Source organism: Salminus brasiliensis, chromosome 11 (assembly GCF_030463535.1).
Source record: "Salminus brasiliensis chromosome 11, fSalBra1.hap2, whole genome shotgun sequence".
In the NCBI taxonomy this organism is placed as follows: Eukaryota; Metazoa; Chordata; class Actinopteri; order Characiformes; family Bryconidae; genus Salminus; species Salminus brasiliensis.
In genome coordinates this window covers 22,644,376-22,659,641 of record NC_132888.1, presented here as the reverse complement: position 1 = coordinate 22,659,641, position 15,266 = coordinate 22,644,376, and positions in this window count along the sequence as shown.

Sequence of the window (15,266 nt, the reverse complement as noted above, 5' to 3'; positions counted from 1 at the left end):
CCTGCTCACATTTTAAGGTTCACTGACCATCCGAGCTCTTGAATTCACCACGTTTCCTTTCCCAGCTCTTCTTGATTTTTATTTAGCAGCGACAAACAAACAGGGCACGGCTTAAAAGGAGCAAAATAACAGTCGACCAGTAGACACCAAGACATGCCTAATACAATGCACCAACAAAGCATCTTTAGTAGGACACTTTTGACTTAATTGTTACACAGGCTATGATGTCACAATTGATCATAGTCATTTCCATGCCAATGAACCGTTGTCCAGTAATGAGCCTGCTGGTTACGTTAGCTGTCTATTTCCAGTGACTACTGCGAAATCAGCAGAAAAAAAAACAAGAAAGTCAAGAAATACAGAACTTACTGTAATCTATCAGTGCATGAAAGAACAGCCTTCCCCCCCAGCCATTGAAATCTACTACAGTACTAAACAACTCATGCATTTGAACATTGTCTAATGCAAACTACAGCGGTGGCACGATGCAAAGAGGCAATTTCCATAGGCCTCAGTGGACAAAAGCCAAAGTAATTCAACAAAGTGCAGCTACAGCTAACTTGGCCACAATGCTAATTGTAATATAGTCTTGTATTCCCTTCAGAGCAGCGTCCAGTGCATTGTCCCACTGCTCTGTAATATCCCACGAGATCAATAAGATCAAGCATCCAATAACCCCCACTCGACCTCTTGACCTCACCTTGAGTTGTACGTCATCATAAAACCATTACTTTCCAGGTTTCCACCTGGAGCAACAAGTGAGGAGTGTCACCTTGTGAAGAAAAAAGAGAGTTCCTAGATACATGTGCTCACATGTAGGTGGCCCACCGTGCGGGAACACCGTTTATACTGCAGAGGTGTGCTCAAAGTGAGGATTTCACATTCTGCAGCCTGAAGCTGCATCTGACCGTGTTCTGACAGAGCTAAGTGGCTAAGCGTTAAAAAGACATTAACCAATGACCCCCCCCCCCCCCCCAAGCCCCTTTAGGGTACTCTAGGAGATGAGTCTTGGCCATTCACGGTTGTAGGTGGAATCTTGCAGCAGAAGCAGGTCCAGTTATCAGCAGCAGGGTTGGGTAGATTACTTAAGACATGTAATCTACACTGTTTATGTATTACATAATAGAGATTTGACCACATCGTCTTGAAACGTCTTGCGCATTTTGAACAAATCCGGATTACGTTTTGATTATATCTGACCTAACTTTGCTTTATCTGTCTTCAAATACTGTACTCACTGACTCATTTTCACACTTGGTTTATTGAAATATTATGAATTGTGGATTTTTAAATGCAATTCTTAAAAGCCTCTAGTGCCTTTAGTGTTAATCTTCAGTTATAGTCAAGTCAAGTTTATATGTATAGCGCCTTTTACAGCTGTTGTTGTCACAAAGCAGCTTTACATCATCAGTAGTTAGTAAAAGACAGAAAAAAAAGAAAAATAAATAACATTAAAACACATGAAAAGTCTAAGACCCCCAGTGAGCAAGCCAATGGTGACAGTGTCAAGAAAAAACTCCCTCAGAGCTGGAGGAAGAAACCTTGGGAGGAACCAAGACTCACAAGGGGGACCCATCCTCCTCTGGTCAGAACTATTTATAAATTATTGACAAAAGTTACCAAACCATCTATACTGTTGAACTGCTCTGATATATATATATATATATATATATTTGGAAAGAAAAGAAAGGACACATCCTTTCAATAATCCAAAGATGCCATTTTCTGCTAACGTCTAGGCTGAGTTATGATTAAATGAATCTGTTCATCTAAGGCAATCTAAAGCAATTATCACGTGGTGCTTGTCTGTGAATCATTCCTCACTTCTTTTCATGGGTTTTTAATGATTGATTTAATTTTAGCTATAAATTGAACTTTTCAGACACAACAGAAACATACACTGACTCTCTTCAACCACAAGCAACCACTTTCTTACAGTTTGGTTTGCTCATTATAAGCATTATTTTTTACTAATAATGCTTATAATGAGCAAACCAAAAAAAAGCACAAACCTAACACTGCCTAAAAAAATGAAATAGCAACAAAAGCTGGCTAAAAGTACTGCACCCGTCAGTGTTTACTGGTGTGTGACTGTGCATGAAAATGAGGAAGAATTCACTCCTGTGCACTAAAAGTCAAGGTCCATGTTTTCATGCCGCACTGTAAATGCACAAAACTAGGCCAGATGCACTTCAGGTTGAACTTTGGAGATAAGGGTGATTTAAGGACAGTCTTAATTGTTGGAATTCCCTGCCCCTTCCTCCATTATGACCTCCTTAACAGCTGCTTTTCTCATAGGACTGCTATCAGAATATCCACATGTCCACATTTCTATAGGAGCATCAGAAAACGTCAGATTCTTCAGCCCCTCCACCCCACCTTGCTCCAACAATTAAACATAACTGACCCTTGTCACGCATGTGTTGCAGTTTATGGGCGCCCTAGGAATCAATACACTGGTCAATAGCTCTCTTTAGTCACAGAGCCTGGTATCGTATTAGCGGTTTTATGTAGTGATGAGAACACAGCATCGCTACTGTTCAGCTCAGAGGAAAGATTACACTTTATTTATGATGAAATATGGATTAAATCTCTCTCACACACACAGCTGCTTCTGTCTTAATCCAGCCCAGTGACTGATCATATATACTGTGTCTGGACATTAGAGTGTGAGAGACATGAGAGACTTAGTGGCAATACAACATCACCAAATGTACTACATCACCACTGAATGACAGCAATGTTAAAAAGAACGTAGCATTAAAAACGGTAAAATATACCTCAACATTAATATCAATAACATTAGTCATCATCTCTTACTGTAAAAAGTTGAGCCAGAGGCAGCAGGAAAATTTGAAACAGGTTTTAGTCAGTTTATGCAGGCCTCAACTTCTCTCTGCATACACTGAGCTGAAGATGTTAGCGTTCTGACACCACCACCAAAAACAAGTCATCACAAAAAGTCCTTGGTATCTTCCGCTGGCTGGTGAGTAGCATTCTTGTTCCCAGTGGTAATGCCAGAATTTTTCAGAGCTTCACTGAAGAACATGCTACAATCATCCTAATGTAAAAACAGTATGAGAGACGAACGCTACCAGCCTTTCTCCTGACTGACAGAAATTTAGTTTGCAAGACTATCAGCACTCAGATCTTTTATGGGGTTTAACCCTTGTAGGCTTTTTACATCCTACTAAGGCCTTTTACAAGATCTTCTAAGTTCAACAAACAGACTCCTTTAACCCCTTAAACAGCCTAGGGACTGACGGCAGCCTGAAAGTGTTACTACAGACTTATATTACCAAGGAATAGCCCCACCAGTTTGTACAAGTCCCTGTAGTTCCTGAATAGTTTGCCTTAGTGTGTAATAAGCCTTTCTGCGTTAAGGGGTTAATCATAATTAATAGCCTAGACGTTAGTAGAAAAAGGCATCTTTGGACCCAAAATTACCTGTTTTAGATGAAATCTCCTGATATCTGAATGTCAAAATTGGACAGAATTGGACAGTAAAAGTCAAACATTAGTGTGAACATTTTTCAAGTAAACAATGTGTCACAAAGTTCTTAAAGTAAGGGAATGTGATTGGTGAGAGGGAAGCTCATTATCGGAAATTCAACTGGTCCACGTTATGTAATACGTTGTGCAATTTTACTTGCTTTTTTCGAAAATTAAAAAAAACACGCTTGACGTAGCATGTCAGTGCTTTTAAAACAACCAACTTGACAATCAACAAAGTCTAGGCAGTCTTTGTTTTGATTTATTAACTAAACTAAACTTGGCTTCAATTCACTGTTTGTCACAAAATTTACATATATCCACCTAATCAGCCTACAGATGATTAGCCCCGCCCATTCACACTGAAGTTATTAGGAATGATGTTACATCCCCAACTGCTTTTAAAATAAGGTCAATACAGGGCAGCCAATCAGAACAGAGGTCATTTACATAGATCAACAACGTAAAAATATGGGCCCAATGGGACAGCTCGTTTTTTCTTATTATGAGAAAGAGCAGAGCAGTTAGCAATAGGCTAAAGGCCACGGCTTGGACTTTGTGTTGTGTTAACAACCTGAAACTGAGAACCCTCCGCTTTGTCAATTTCACCTCCAACTACGGTCTGCCTTGAGGCCAAGCTGAAGCATAATACTTCACCAAACATGCTGGACCTTCAAGAAGAATAAACACCCATGAGTAGAGTGGGAACTGCAGTGTTAGCAGTAGAAATCTTCCCTATGGCTTGTTAGCACTACAAATCCTTATCGTCAGAGCACACCCTCACACATATTCACATTTAAACAAACAAGCATTGTGGCTAAGAGAAGGACTAAGAGAACGGCTAGCCCACTGCCAACACTGTTACAAGTAACAGCAAGTTCACGTTCTTTAAACATGCCCGTATTTATTGTGTACAGGATGTTGAGAAGTGCTGGGGAGGACAGCTGAGCTCGTTGAACACTGCAAAATCACCGGGGTAGAGCCAAGAGTCCAATCATGTTCTTTTACTGAAATATTTGATGTATTACAAATAAAAACTGCGACATGAACAGTAACAGTTACCAAACTGAGCCGCAACTTGTGCATGCATGCCGCATTGCCTGTTTCACAATCCGTTCCGCCCCAAATCTCGCCCAATCTTCCTGATCATCACTCTCTTCACAAGCTCAATGTCAGACAGCTAGTCAGTAGTCAGTGAAGGCCGAAATCTGAACCAATGGAGTCTGAGTCATGACTAGGGCTGTGTCCTGCTACATGTGAAAACCCAGATCACTGTATTGAGCACTGTTATAGGAAACAGAGTTGGTCTTTTAACCAAATAATGCAATGAATTATGATGATTTTTCTAATTGATTGAATAGAAAAAAAGCACACGACCCTTGTTGTGTATGTTGTACCAATCACATGAAGATATTCAGCGATTCAACATAAAGAATTCCTTGCATTTGCTCTTTGTTAACTATCAGAGGGAGTCAACTAAGTAATTTAGAAGGAACCAAATTCACACACACATCAGATTTTTCACCGATTTTCTCCCCAATTTGCGCCGCCAATTACCCAACCCGTACATACTCTCCCCCCGAGGCCCCCGGCACTAGTGAGGGCGGAACAACGCAGTCATTTTCCAAACTGGCGCCAATGCAACATCACCGGGCAACCAACCCCGCCTGCAGGGAAGCGCTGCATACCCGGCTCCAACGCACCAGCCTGCAGACAGCCAGCACCGCGGCGAAACGCTGTGAGGAGAGAGCGCCATCTACTCACCCTGGAGAGAGCAAAGATGATGAAGGTGTGGCGCAACAGATAACACCACTAACTGCCAGTGAGCTACTACTTGACTGGGGTTCAATTCCCGGTCTGGGTGACCTATGCTGCGTTACACCAACACGAGTCCTTGGGCAAGACTCTTAACACTAGGTTGGCCCACCTCTGTAATACGAGTAACCTTGTAAGTCACTCTGGATAAGAGCGTCAGCTAAATATAATAATGGCATAAATATAAATGTAAAGGGTGAGGAACCAGTTGTGCTCTTTCGGGGCCTTGGCTGCCGATGGCTAGCAGCATGACCTAATTGCAGCCTATGTTTTAATCAGTAAATATTGTGGAAAGTTCACTTTCTTGATTCACAATTGCTATAAAATAAAAAGGTGAACATTTGGTGAATGATGAAATTTGCGTGGTAGTGTGGATGTTGAGAGTTTGGTGCCCACAGTTGCAGGGTAGTAATGCTGCAGAAAGTCAAACTTCAGAGGCGTGTGATCAATAAGCTTTATTGGAATGTAAATGTGGGGCTTAGTCGGGAAGTTTTCTTGAGTCTCTGTCATGGACACAGTCTTCATACTAGACTACAGACGTCTGCTGTGTCACACTTTCCAGATGCCGCAATTTATCTGGATAGAAAAAGGAGTAACGAGGCTATTTTTAAAATGTAAGTACAGAGTAAAAAGTTCAGATAATTGGGTGAAAATGTGAGGAGTAGAAGTAAAACGTCAGCTGAAACATAATTACTCCATTAAAGTATAGATAACCAACATTTCTACTTCATTACTTGACACCTCTGGCACGAGTACGAGAGAGAGAGCGAGGGCAATAGTGCAAGAGGGAGCGAGAAGCCAAGATCCACAGTAATTATTACTCATATTTATGTATTTCTGACAGATGTATTTCCGCTTGCTTGCTTGGCTCTTCATGCGGAAGTGAAATCTGAATGTGAGCCGAACACCAGAAACACTGTTAATGCCAGATGTAAACAGGCTCGTAAGTGTGGCTCATGAGTGTGACTCATATACCATCAGTCTTCTCTTCCCTTTTCTTCATCGACTGAAAAAAAAAACAAGTATATCCGACATTCCGATCTTTTCCATCTTATTTTAGCGTGTGAAATCATGATGGATCAGACGGGGTTGTGTACATTTTAATGCTTAATTTACTACAGACTGTAGCAGCTGCTTCACCTGGTACACTAAGTGAAACAAACTGTAACTTAAACAACCTGGATTAGCCAAATGCACCCCCCCCCCTTGTACCAAACTAGTTACTGAACCGTGAGGTCCAAACTGTGGCATGAACCGAACCGTGACTTACGTGTGCAGTTATACCCCCATCAGTAACTACAAGACCCCAGGTAGGAGAACACAGGCTTGGATGCTGACTTCTCTGTGAACTCTAGCCACTGTATGGGTTTGTTCAGCTCCACCAGCAGCAGCTCACCTGATTTACTGTAATGAAGGCCTGATTAGATACTGGATGGTGACTGTAAATACTGGTCTTTGGAAATGACCGGGCTAACAGGCTCCCACAACAAATCACAAAGCGCTTGTTTATGCTTGTATTAATACGTTTCATGTCTGGATCGTGTCTGAATACACTTTGGCCGAATTCCAGTGTTACCAGTGCGGCCAGATAAGATCCGCATACAAAGCAAAACAACACATTCTGACGTTTCCATTGTACTTCCCATAACGGCTACACTTTCCTTGACCCCCGCTTTATAACACTTTTTTAAAAAGGAGTCAGGACAGGTGGGAAGGAATCGTGCCTGGTTTTTCAATAGAGAATAGAGTCTTTTTTGTGAAAAACCAGGCATTCAACTACATTTGGTGAAAAGTGTAACTGCATATGGATAAACACAACGCATTCCATCTGCATTTGTGTGGTATACGGTCAATATTTATTGCTTTTTTTTATTGATTTCTTGTCTTTATTTATACATAATCTAATATTATTGGGCACTGTGTTATATATCACATGGTCGTGGAGTTGATACCCAGGTCCACTAAGGTGCCACTGTTGATCCCTTAAACAGTGATCCTGAAGTGTTTAAGTATACACACAAAAAAACTTTTTGATTTTACATATAATTTTATCCAGATATTTTCTGGCTGGTTCCGAGATCGCAAGGCCTGGGATGTCTCAGTGTACAAATTTAGCTACAGTATTTTCTTCTTCTTTTTCACAGTCCCGTTACTGTCAAGCTAAACCGTTTTTCACTGTTTGATATCATGTGAATCTGGCAGTCTGTCTTTACATTGTGTCCAGATTTCCTGATGAACGGACCAATAGAACTGCTCCAAAATTACTCAGAATCAAACTTTTTTTTTTCATTGACTTACATTGAAAGTGAAGAAGGGGCATATCTCTCTGTAAAGTGTGAAAAGTTAGAAAATTTCAGAGATATAAGGTTTATATGTGACAGCAATTATATATAAAATAGTGTTTATAACCTGCACAGTTGGGAAATAAATTAAAAGGGGCCTCTTCACCCACTATTGGGGAAGAAGCCTCCCTATCTGGGGTAATGAAGCCCCTAAAATCATAATTTCCATTTTTTATAGGATGTAAAGTTGTCTTTGCATTTTCTTTTAGAAATTGTATTACTACACTAATTGTATATTTTAATTAAATGAAATGAAGGCCTCTGTTAAAGGGTTGCTGGTTTTACTTTGTCACAGTAAGCTCCAACATACACAGTACAATAAAATGAAAACATTAAAAAAATGTTTATTGTAATTCAGCTAGCATGCAGCACTAATACTAGAGGAGAATTACAGTCAAATCCATTCTGCTCTACCACAAACCCCCCAAAAATCATATATCTGTAACATCTTGTGCACAACTAAATGAAAATGCACAGATATCTAATCTAATTCCAAACCAGAGTCATCTCACCATCAAGAAGTTCAAGAGGTTCAGAGGTTAAAAGCCAATATGAGACTGTTAGTTGACATGGTTGTGACATTGAGCGCCCCCTACTGGTTCTTCCAGGCCCAAAACTCCTGCATATGCTCATCACTGTAGAGAGCTCCCTGTAGTTTGACCAGACCTCAGATCTCCATCGGTTCTCACAGTGAGGAGCAGTACACAGTGTTTGATGTAGCGGTGTGGGACTAATTGTACTGAACACTAGCCTGTGTGGTTTACTCAGCAATAGTTTCCTTGATTTTGCCTTTTGCCCTGCTTCCCATTTTTTCTCCAATAAAGAACAAGCAATACCTTAATCTAAGGGGTTAAAGAAAATGAATGAATGTGTCAAAGGGTGTGGTGTTCCTCAGATATGAGACAATATCACAGATCTGAGCAATTTCAGGGTGATTAAGAACGCAATCATGTTTCAAAGTAAACCACACCTTAAACTGGCATCTTTCCTGAACTGACACTTCTAACTGTGCAGTTTGAGGTTGTACTGCTACACAGGCATCAGTAAAGCTGGTTATGTTAGAATTCACACATTCACAGTAATACTTTGGTGTTCAGTAAATGTCTGTGTTGATTCTAGCACCTGTTTTTTTTTTTTGTTTTGTTTTGTTTTTTTAACTAATTTTATGTGCTCCAACACGTTGCACAATGCTCTAAAGGGACTTTTTTGGACTTAAAGTAAGACAGACTTCCTCTTTCTGTGGCAGAACAACGGTTGGCATGGTGCCAGGGATTTTTTCTTTCCCTTATGCTTATCTAGGTTAAACAACAGCTTTGAACTAAACCATGTACCCCATACCCCCCCCCCAACCACCACCTTTCAAAGACATGGCCTACTACAGGGCTAGGGTTTTTATACTGATCATTATGGTTGTCCATAGAAGCCACAGCTACCAGAGCAAAGGAGCTTGTTAAAGTGTCGTTAATCTGTTTCTGCTGGAACTTCAACTGAAAGGTTTTGGGTTGTCAAACATTGGGAGACATGGAACTCTAAGTACACACCAAAAGAGTTACAATACATTAAACATTTTTGTGGGAAAAAACGCAAATGTTTTCAGAGGAATTTCCTCAGAAAGCATAGTGTCTGAATAAAGTATCAAATGTCCAGTGTTTAGTGTCCCTGTGAGGAGACTCACTTTCAGTTTATCTGCGGAGCCTTAGACGTTCACCATCCAAGTAAGCCAAAACACATTCAATAATTGTGAGGTCAGGACTCCAGGTTGGTCACTCTGGGTTGCTCAGCTGTTCTGAGAACACCAGCAGGTTCAGCAGTTTGTTTGGATGGAATCTTCTTCTTTTTGGTTGGTTTGCTTTTCTTAGTAAGAGCTCCTTGATCAGCTCCACATGCTTTCAGACCCACAGTGTTGACTCATCTTTTCACAGTAAAAAAAAAAGGAAGGAAAGGCAGAAACACCTATGGATGTTTTTAGATCTGAAGCGAGAGTGGAGCTTGATTTTCTGGTGGGAGCAGTTTTGGGTGCTCTGTCAGGTCTTTGTATGGTTCTTGAGTTTTTCTTATATTTTTGAACTATTTTTGAACATCAGTTTTGAAAACTCCTGTTTTTGTCACTCATTTTCATTTGAAGTTTTTCTTCCTCATACAAGTGTATTATTTTATATCTAATCTCAGATAATCTTAAAAAAAATGAAGAGCCTACTGGCCATTTTGATGAACGGTGGTCTCTGGCTTTGGCACAGTTCTGGAAAATTTCTAAACTCCCAAACTTTTACAGTTTTTTTGTTGCTTAAACACATTTCTTATAATTATGCCTCATCATTTTCCAAACCTCTAAACATAAACATCCATAGCTCGTCACCCAATTCCCCAATCTTCCTGTGGTGGCTAACTGTGGTGAAGCTATGCTTGCTTAAGTGAACACTACTGAATGCTAATGTTTACTAAACGACAACATGGTGTAGGTTAGGCTAAGGACAGTTTAGGTTTAGGTGTAGATTAAGGTGTTGATTAGGGTTAGTTTTTCACTGGTTACAGTAACTTTGGGTTTGACAAGTCAACACTCGTCATTTTCTCTGAACATAGAAATGGGTTGTTTTATAAGATGATAACAACCAACCAATGTGGACGTCTTCACTAAGCGATCAGGCTGCAACATTTCTAACTACTTCATTGTGCAGAAATTCTGGGACAAAATGGTGGAACCCCTATTTAGATCTGATTGAGAAGACACAAATAACCTTGTTGAGTGTTTACCAACAGTTTTCTCTGGTGGATGGCTGACTCAAGGAACCGTGTTGGTTGGGTTACTTAAGAAGCAACATCATAGAATAATCACTTTTGGTTTGTTTTATAATCTTAATAATACAGTTAAAAAACTATCTTTGTTAAGGAGATGTGCAAGTGTGAAAAACTGAATAAGTCTTGGCCCCCTATCACACACCCTGCGCAAGGTGCATTGCGATGCTTATTGCCATCTTACACCCCGCCAACAGTCTATGTTCACACTTTCTGGCTGCGTTGTTTAAGTAGTAACAATGCTTGTGAGTATATCTACGCCGATGTGCGTGATGGTCTGGAAATTAGGTGTGATCAGGTCAGTTTCTGGCAAATTGCTGTCTTGGCAACAGAAAACACAGGTGCACCACTGACTGAAAACAGCCTAGGCAGACGTCAGCAGTCAGACGTTGGTTGCTATCTTGGCAGTGAATTGTCAACACAGGTGTGTGCAGCCCAACGCATGTACACCCCCGCTTTGCACCAGTGAAATAGCAATCTGCCAAATTCAGACCGCACCTGGCTCTTAAAGGGAATGGCAAGTGGCACGCTGATTGGTTTATTGCACGTTGTGCCCAAAACACACCCATGAGGCCATATTTGGTGCACAGTGCACGGTTGGTGGTTCGCCAAAAGATCGCTAAAATAGGGACCTTGTTCTATTTCAGAGAAATATTTTTCTAGAACAGTCATACAAGCTCAATTTAAAGGATTCATTGGCCATCCATTACAGTAGTCTCGCTTTCTTGCTTATTTGTTGCTGAGCTCAGCACTTTCTTTTTCTTTTCCCGGACTTTCATCCAGGGACTTGCTCAGCCTCAACCCCACAGCTCACATAAGCAGCATTTGGTGGCTTAATTAGGCAAAAATGAAGAGTTTTATGTTTGAGTTTCAACAAATTGAACCAATTGAACAGAATCATTTATCCAAACAGTGGAATAGTGTATATAGTTTAGGAAAATAGATGTGCTTTTTAAAAAATGTTGTTTTTAGTTCAAACTTATAATGTTTAAGGAATCGAGAAACACTGTAACTGTCAGTGTCATTTTCATTGATCAATGTTTTTCAGATACAAAATGTATGGGCTCTTTACTCACTTCAAGAAACATTACTCTATCTGAACATCGGTTTCGAAATAGGAACATCATGTCTGTGTGCCCTGAGGTATACCTAAATGTCATCACAAATATCCTACATGGTGATACTCCATCAGGCCTGTACTTGCGCTCTTTGCACTTCAAGACTTCACTCTCATCATCAGTCTGTCAGTGCACATGCTGTATGAGGTTACGGTTAGGGGAGCAGATCTTCACACGCTGTCCTCTTGTACACCCTACATTCTTAGGAATAAAGGTCCCACAAGTACCTTTGCAGAACAGCCGTAGGAGCAATTTCAGGTTCCTTCAAGAAGGATAGTTATTTTCCTGTTTGCTTGTTTTCTATTACTATTTCAACCATTAAATGTAAGAATCAGGGGAGAATCACTGTGTAAATGAAGCCATATCGTTTACTACAGTTCTCTTTCTAATGTTTCTAATGCTAATGGAGATTAAGGATAATGGTAAATGAAAAAGATCCACTGCAACATGAGCTCACACAGAAAGGTCCATATAGGTTGACTGTTTCAGTCAAAAAATATGACCTATTTTGTTGTTGTTTTTTTACTCATCCACTGGTAGCGCTGTTGAGCAAAATACACACAAACACCCCACAAATACAACCCGTCTGTAATGTGATTGAAGAAGAATGGAAAAAACAGCACTGAGAGATTAGAGCTGTGTTCTAAAGCCTAGCTTCAGCTGAGGTACGGCGGGTTCTCGGTAGGACTATCTATGAAACAACTCCTTTTTAGCAGCCTATTGGTCACACAAATGGAACAGTCCAAACAGGCTGCGTAGTGACAGCCCCAAAAATGACCCGCCTCTTACAACCTGTGTGCTTTTCCTTTTCTTCACAAAAATGTATTATAATTACAATTATTTAAAATAATTAAATAAATAATAATATAAAAACCAAAGAACTGTGGAGGAAGGCTTTGTTTTCCGACATTTCCAGGGGGCTGTTTTTTCCTTTTTCCCCACGTTGTATGTGCGCAGAGAACTGTGGGTAATCAAGGGCAGGGAAGGATACATCAGTAGCGTCCTTCAAATTGCTCCGAACATAGCAGTGCATTTCTGGGATGTATATGAAGGGCCTTCATATTGGAATAGCCTTCTATGGCGTGACGGCTTAGGTTTAGGTGTAGACGGCTACAGACACTCGTTGTTTCCTCTAAACATAGCAATAGTTTTTATAATTTTATAAGATGAATCCTCCTTTTCATTAGATGTGGAAAACACAAATAACCTTGTCAAGTGTTCACTAATAGTTTTCTCTAGTGGATGGCTGACTAAATGAACCATGTTGGATGGGTTACTCAAAAAATGATATCATAGAAGAACTTCACTTGTGCTTTCATTTATAATCTTTCAATTAATTTAAAGAACCATTTTTGGAAAGAAGACACGCAAGTCTAAAGAACAGAGTACGTTTTAGGAACCTGAATTTAAAGGTTCATTGGCCGTCCATTGCTGTAGTCTCACTTACTTTCTTTTTTCATGACGTCCCAAACCTATGGCTCATATAAGCAGCATTTGCTGACTTAATCCGTTTGGAATTATGAGTGACTCAGCAGTGAAAGTATGATCAAAAATACAGACCAGGTTAAAGTGAGATCCCATTATCCCCATTATTAATTCACAAAGGTGTTGCTGTCTACCTAATTTGGAGCCACTTTCTTGTACAGTCATATTCCTGTATTCCTTCTTATAAGTCTTATCCCACCTGGTCTGTATTGTCGCAAATATAGACTCACCATGCACCATATAGACTCACTAAGCAGTGAATTTCCTGCACTACCATATTCCAAAAGTCTTCTTACTGGATTCAGATCCGGTGACTGAGCCGGCAATGAAGACCATGACCACCATAAAGGGATGCACATGGTCAGCAGCAGTTGGTATGAATGGCTGCAAAGTATGTCTAAAAACCCTTCTGCTAAACTGCATATATAGGGGGCAGTGGTGGCTCAGCGGTTAGAGCGCCGGGATATCGATAACAGGGTTGTGGGTTCGATTCCCGGGCTCGGCAAGCTGCCACTGTTGGGCCCTTGAGCAAGGCCCTTTACCCTCTCTGCTCCCCGGGCGCTGGAGTTGGCTGCCCACCGCTTTGGGTGTGTGTGTGTACTCACTGCCCCTAACACGTGTGTGTGTGTGAGTGTGTTCACTACCAGATGGGTTAAATGCGGAGGACACATTTCGCTGTACAGTCCACACTGTACAGTGACGAATACGTGCACCTTTACCTTTATATATAGTCCTGAACTGCAGACATTGAGTCTAGTCCTTAAGTGCACATATTGAGTCTAGTCCTGAAATGCACATTTTGAGTCTAGTCCTGAACTACACATATTGAGTCTAGTGCTAAACTGCACAGTTTGAGTCTCATGCTGAACTGCACATTTTGAGTCTAGTCCTGAAGTGCACATATTGAGTATAGTCCTGAAGTGCACATTTGAGTCTAGTCCTGAACTGCACATTTTGAGTCTAGTCTTAAACTTCACATTTCTGGTCTGTTTCTGGAGAGCACATTTTTGCTCTGTGTTAGAGACTGGTAGAAAGTCTGCTCTTGAAGTACACATTTTAAGCCTGGTGTTGAAGTGCACAGCTTGGGCCGGGTCATATAGCACATTTTGAGGCTGGTTAAATAGTTTAAATTGGGTTTTTTTAGCTAAAATGATTTGTACTGTGTGAATTTCAATATAGTTTCTCAACTATCTATTACTCATGCTTATTACTCATGCATGCAAACAGTCTGCAATCTACCTAATGGCGAGGGGTCTCTATACATAAGTCTTCACTGTGCAAAATACCCTGTTTTTTCTTTTTTTGCCTAGTTAGCCTAGTTAATCTCTTTTGCCTAGTTACAGTTCCTAAGCTGCAATGGGGAACAATAGTGTGTAACTGGGTGAATGGGTTTGCTGCAGTGTCATCGTGTGACAGGCCAGTGCTTCAGCTTTAGTTACACTAAAAACTGAAACTGAAATGTTTCACCTTTAGGGGAAAATTAGTCCAAGATAAAACTATACAAATAGCTTTTTCCTGAATTCATATTTTGGTATTTACTAGATAAATAAACATTACATGTTCTTAAAGTTTCTTTATAGGGACCATCCGCAATTTTGATTCTCAGGCCTTAGGATTTTGGGCCAGGAACCTCTATATTTTGCATCTTGCATGCACATGAACTTGGCCAGTAAGGTCAATCTGCTACTGATTGTGGTAGAATCAATGGTCCTCTGTGAGTAGGTCATCTGGAACGCTAACTGTGCTTATTATGGTTCATCAGCATGTGCTGTACATATCACTTGCCAACATCAGTCAAGAAAGTTAAGAACAGCAAAACCTGCTTTGTAAGCACTTCTGTGGCATTGGGTGAGATTACTCAATGGCTAGAGCATGCACCAGGGAAAACAGGGAGAAGGAAGTTATTTGCTCTGGGCAATTGTTTTTTTTTTTTCTTGAACTTCACGATGGGATTCCAGGTAAAAGGCCATATCAATCCATCAGTCAGTCATGTTGCCACCTCTTGACCCTGAGAAGCATGATTTTTTGATGCATTTTCCAAACAGTGTTTTGAAAAGCTTTTCATGCTCAAGGATTCCTGTATGAGGGCAATGTCAATTTTTTCTGCACGGCGCCTGTGCTGTAACCTGTGCGGCAGCTGCAAGCGCAGGCACGTCCAGCCTGTACCCGTGAATCATAGCCCACTCCAAAAATGCATGACTAGAGCTGTCAGCGCAAGGCT